This window comes from Periplaneta americana, chromosome 6 (genome assembly GCF_040183065.1).
Source record: "Periplaneta americana isolate PAMFEO1 chromosome 6, P.americana_PAMFEO1_priV1, whole genome shotgun sequence".
NCBI lineage: Eukaryota > Metazoa > Arthropoda > Insecta > Blattodea > Blattidae > Periplaneta > Periplaneta americana.
The window spans coordinates 135,240,238-135,246,248 of record NC_091122.1 but is presented as its reverse complement, the minus strand read 5'-3'; positions in this window follow the sequence as shown (position 1 = coordinate 135,246,248).

Sequence of the window (6,011 nt, the reverse complement as noted above, 5' to 3'; positions counted from 1 at the left end):
GTACTCATTTCTGTAGAAACTGAGTAATAAACCCCAGAGGGCCATAATGTGGCTGGAAGGATTAGACTCACAACTGCCGTTTGGAATCGAACTTACAGCATTACACCTTAAGTACAGACCGATTATTTAGTCCTGACAACTCAGCAACGCAAAAGAGGGGAAATAATAGGAGTAGTGGGAGAATTCCGGGACCGATTATTTAGTCCTGACAACTCAGCAACGCAAAAGAGGGGAAGTAATAGGAGTAGTGGGGAGAATTCCGGAGTAGAGATAAGGGCGAACAGTTGGTAAAGGAATGCAGTACAGCTTAACTGTACTGGAAATACAATGCTATACTGCATGCATAACATACGATCACTCTGACTGTAGGCGACAGACTAACCTGAACATCCCTTGGCATAACTTAATGGACTTGCCTGACCCAGGCGCACATTGTCAGCGACTGTCAGGACTAAATCTATGGCAGGGAAGAAAAAGGTCTTAAGTCAGTGTTTTGTGAAAATGAGATTTTTAATATATTCTGAAAGCGGAAACAATTCTCTACAATCTGGTAAAACGTTTAAAGTCAAATAAGACTCCTGACTGGATTTATAGAGTGTTACCAAATGTCCTAAGTACTTTTTGAATCGAGCACACACAGAATAAAAGACTTAAGAATATTTAATACTTCATTTCATACAAACATCACATGTTTACTTTCCATGCTTCAACTTGTATTTTAGCTATTTTATCACATACTGATGCCCTTTCCTTTTAAAACTTTAAGGACCAGGGTAAACAGTCCTATAATTGTTTAAGAACCATTTTGCATCCCTAATAATTTACATTTCTCATTTATTTTGACATGAAAAAGATCTTATGTTTAAATAGTCCCTTCTTCTCAGTTTGGGTTCTAGTCTTAAAAGGGCTTAAATGTGGCTATTTTTGGAAATAATCAAGAAAATTGTTAAATGAGCAACATTACCTATTTTAGAAGAAATATAAACAAATAGCATCGAGGAAAAACCTCTTAATTAAAAATCTCTATAATTGACACTAATTTCGATCTTTCTACTGCTCTCCTGAAAAGTATAAAATTTTTACTTAAGACGTTTTTCCTCCCGACCACAGAAATAATCGTACTGTAAACATGTAAGAATAAAATTATGTGCATGCTACTTTTGTGCATTGTGAAGCAGGTCCAAAGAAAGAGTATATGACACCGTAAATGTGGTGATGCAAAAATTATTGGACAGTTTTAGGCAACATTCATGATATAATTCATGCTAATATGAGTTATTTCATAAATCTTTATTTTCATATGAAATGGTCAAAAGTTTTACAATAATTTCAAAACATTACCGTTATAAATAAACCTTTCTTCATAAACTAATCTTAAACATAATTATTCTTAGTATAAAAATACAGGCATTTATCTGCAAAAACGTATATTTTGATTGCTGCTGTCAGTCAAAAGATAATGCTGTGCAAAAATAGAAAGTTTTCTCTTTTCTGATAAAATGTTCATACTAATAAGTAACATTTTCTTCACTGGTATTAATCTAGATCTGGTCATCTTAGTTCCATTTCAGAAATCCTTCATCTCTAGCAGAGTAAAACATTTACAAGTTGTTACTTCTCTGGTCGACATGTTTTCCAGATCGCAATCAAATCAATGTAACCAACTTTTGGTAAACACACTAATACAAATCACTTCTTTTTTTTTTTTTTTTTTTTCAACTTTTATGCTTGTTTTTCGAGATGAAGGATGTACAAAAGCTGACAACATTCACGTAGCTCAGTGCTGATTTTGACGTAACTTCTTCTGATGAAGGTCTCACGATTGAACATACTAATTTCTGTAATAATAATTACAAGCATGTATAAGAGAGACTATCCAAGATGTTTAATAAAAGTTATTCAGACTATTTACATGGGTACAACTATCACTTTTCACAGTCCCCTATTTATAAATCGCCCTGATCAGAAAAGGTGTCATTTGCTGTTTTACTGGCAATAAACAGTAATGATGCATCACAAGTGTAGACTTCGGGTTGAAAGAAATAGTTTCCAAGCAAATAATTATTTCATCTGTTTGGTTGTGATGCGCTACAGTATTGAATGACAGCATTGACCTTTGGTTACCGAACATCGGTGTACTGTATTAACAATAATAATTATAATAACAAATAACAACAACCCACATGCTTAATACATGAACTAAAATTTCAAATTATGGTTTATTTAACGATACTTGCAACTGCCGAGGTTATATCAGAATCACCGGTGTGCCGGAATTTTGTCCCGCAGGAGTTCTTTTGCATACCAATAAGTCTACTGACATATTATAAACTTATACATTACTAAAGTGCCCGTATTTAGCTTCCCAAATTATGGTAACCTAACCGTACTAGAATGAGGTGACCATCCGTCCTGACTTTTCTGGGACAGTCCCGAATTTTTGTAAAGTCTTTTCGGGATGCCAATTTGTCCTGGATTTTGCCAAGTTGTCATGATGTATCCCAATTTAGATATTTCTAGATTCACATAATGTTTTAAGAGGAGAGGATGATATTTTTTAAAACTTTTTTCCTATTTGGTGTAAAATATTAATTTTTTGTTATGTAGAGAGCTCATAGCTGTAGGAACTCAACCACATACAAATATTAAAAAAAAAAAAAAAATTATTTGGGAGCCCAAATTTGAAAAAAAATATACCCAATGCAGGATTGTACTAAAACCGATATATCTAAACCGTTTTTAAAGATAGATTCAAACTTTTTTTGCAATGTATTTGCAAAAGCATGTTCTACAAACTGTCTGTAACAGAATTTTGATATTAGTTCCTACGTTTGTAAAATAAACAATTAAAATTTAATAACAATTTTCTGATTTCCTTTCTTGCAAACAAACGGACGTATTTTTAAAATGAAATCAATTAACAAAATTCTGTTACAGAGAAAAGTTTCCTAATAGTCTAAAGAATGTGTGTTCTAAATTTCTTGCATATATCTTTAATAGTTCAGAAATTATATCCATTATTGTCTGGCAATGTACAAAAAAAATGAAGTTACTGGAAACCGATAAAAGTGGGAGTGTGATTTAAAAATCCATAGCGCAGGAAGTTTAAAAATGACGTCTCAACATCTGATAAGAGCACAAATACCCACAAAATGTTATGCAATGCATTCCACACATATCAAAGAGTATTTTAAACAAAAAAAAAATTTTTTTTAAATTTAATTTACAGGAAACAACAATAAAAGTGGGCGAGTGGTTTAAAAATCCATAACGTAGAAAGTTTAAAAATGGCGACTCAACATCCGATAAGGGCACAAATACCCACAAAATGTTATGCTATGCATTCCACACATATCATGGAGTATTTTAAAGAAAAATTTTTTTTTTTTAATTTACTCATTTTTCACCAAAAAATACCATCCTCTCCCCTTAAAGGAATATAGTCAGTCAGTTGTCATTACTGATGTTAGTAATATATCACATTTGTTTCAAAACCGAATTGAACATGGGTGGTAGCCAATGAGAGAAGCTGGCAGTGTCAGTATCCCAACGCATTGTGATTGGGCTGGAAGATAATTTATGAATATGATTGGCTAAGTGATTAATGTTTCCATTCCACGTGGTATAGTAGTCTGACGATACAAGATTACATTTTCATATGTCAACAAATACTCTCCTCCTCACCATCCGCTGTTCTAAGAAAACATCTACCAGTGGAATCAACAGTTTAACTAAGAAAACAGAAAAATCAACAAAAAAACAGTAAAATTCCCCAGTCTCAAGAAAGCTGAAGGGAACACAACTGAAAACGGAAAACATGCAATTGATAAAGCTTTAGCCCTCCTTAAATAGGGCCAACTAGATCCTGCTCTGAAAAGAATATAAAACTATATACAATCATCATTCATCCCCCAGAAGCAAAGGACAGTCAAACCTTGGTTTGATGTTTAGTGCAATGAACAGAGAAAAAAAACTATCAAACTCCTACACAGGGCACAAACAGACGTCTCTGAAGAAAAAAAATATATATATAATTTTTTATTTCTGTAATTATTGTAAATTTTATTAATGTTATTATTATTATGTATTGTAATGTTAGGAAAGTCCAGGATAACAGAGAGGATTTGGAATTGAACGGGTTACATCAGCTGCTTGTCTATACGGATGACGTGAATATGTTAGGAGAAAATCGACAAACGATTAGGGAAAATACGGAAATTTTACTTGAAGCAAGTAAAGAAATAGGCTTGGAAGTAAATCCCGAAAAGACAAAGTATATGATTATGTCTCGTGATGAGAATATTGTACGAAGTGGAAATATAAAAATTGGAAATTTATCCTTTGAAGAGGTGGAAAAATTCAAATACCTGGGAGCAACAGTAACAAATATAAATGATACTCGGGAGGAAATTAAACACAGAATAAATATGGGTAATGCCTGTTATTATTCGGTTGAGAAGCTTTTATCATCCAGTCTGTTGTCAAAAAATCTGAAAGTTAGAATTTATAAAACAGTTATATTACCAGTTGTTCTTTATGGTTGTGAAACTTGGACTCTCACTTTGAGAGAGGAACATAGGTTAAGGGTGTTTGAGAATAAGGTGCTTAGAAAAATATTTGGGGCTAAGAGGGATGAAGTTACAGGAGAATGGAGAAAGTTACATAACACAGAACTGCATGCATTGTATTCTTCACATGACATAATTAGGAGCATTAAATCCAGACGTTTGAGATGGGCAGGGCATGTAGCACATATGGGCGAATCCAGATATGCATATAGAGTGTTAGTTGGGAGGCCTGAGGGAAAAAGACCTTTGGGGAGGCCGAGACGTAGATGGAAAGATAATATTAAAATGGATTTGAGGGAGGTGGGATATGATAAGAGACTGGATTAATCTTGCTCAGGATAGGGACCAATGGCGGGCTTATGTGAGGGCAGCAATGAACCTCCGGATTCCTTAAAAGCCAATAAGTATTTATTGTAATATTATTGTATATTATAGATCACTGCCACCGGGTGTATACCCAATTGTAGTGTTTAATAAATACATACACACATAAAATATATATACAGATAGATAGAGAGGGGGGGGGGAAGGAAATTATACAAAAACCTCTAAAGACTAAGGTTACTAATTTCATAGAAGAACAAGGAAAAGTTCAAGCTCAAGAGGCATTAACAGAGTCCTTTCTTGCCCTTAGTAAGAAGTTAACCAGCACTGTCACGGAGATCCCAATGGAATCTTGGAAAAAACAAATCTCCCTTCTCCCCAACAGGCGCAACCAAACCACTGCGAGTCGTATGACATAGAGCTGATAAGAATAGTGGATATAAGAGCAGCCAACCTCAAGGCGAAAAACAAGAAAGCAACTGGACCGAATGGAATTTGTAATTAAAATCTCAAGGACACAGCAGATCAGTTGGCTCCATTCTGGACTGATCTATTCAACACATGCAATCGATTTTAATATGCCTAATATTTTATTTTTGTGTTATTATGTTATTGTATCCATGTACAACAATGTGTTGGTTTTATTGTGATTCTGTTTATTTGTATTGCGTATTTATATTTCTCGAGTAAATATAAAAAGATCACCATTCATTTACTATCCTACTTTACGAGGTGTCTCGATTTTGGGGGCTTGAAAATCTGGTCACCTTAACTAGACGGGCATGAAAAGTTAAGGGCTTACAATACAGTAGGAAGGAAGATAGACACTGGATGTCGAAAAAGATAAGGTGATTTGAATTCCTTGCCAGCAGAACAAATCTTGCAGATTTACTCCTTGAAAGGACGAGAATGATGATATAGCTGTAGTAGTAGCAGTATTATTAATTGTAGGTGGTAGTAGGCTATTTTATTTAAAAACACTTTTAACTGCAGAAGTATTCAGCATTGAAATTCAGTGTAGGCTAAAAATGATTGGCAAATTTTTCCTGGGGCGTTTTATCATTTACGTGCCGTAAATCTACTACACGAGATCCACAGCATTAGGCTACTTTTCTCCCA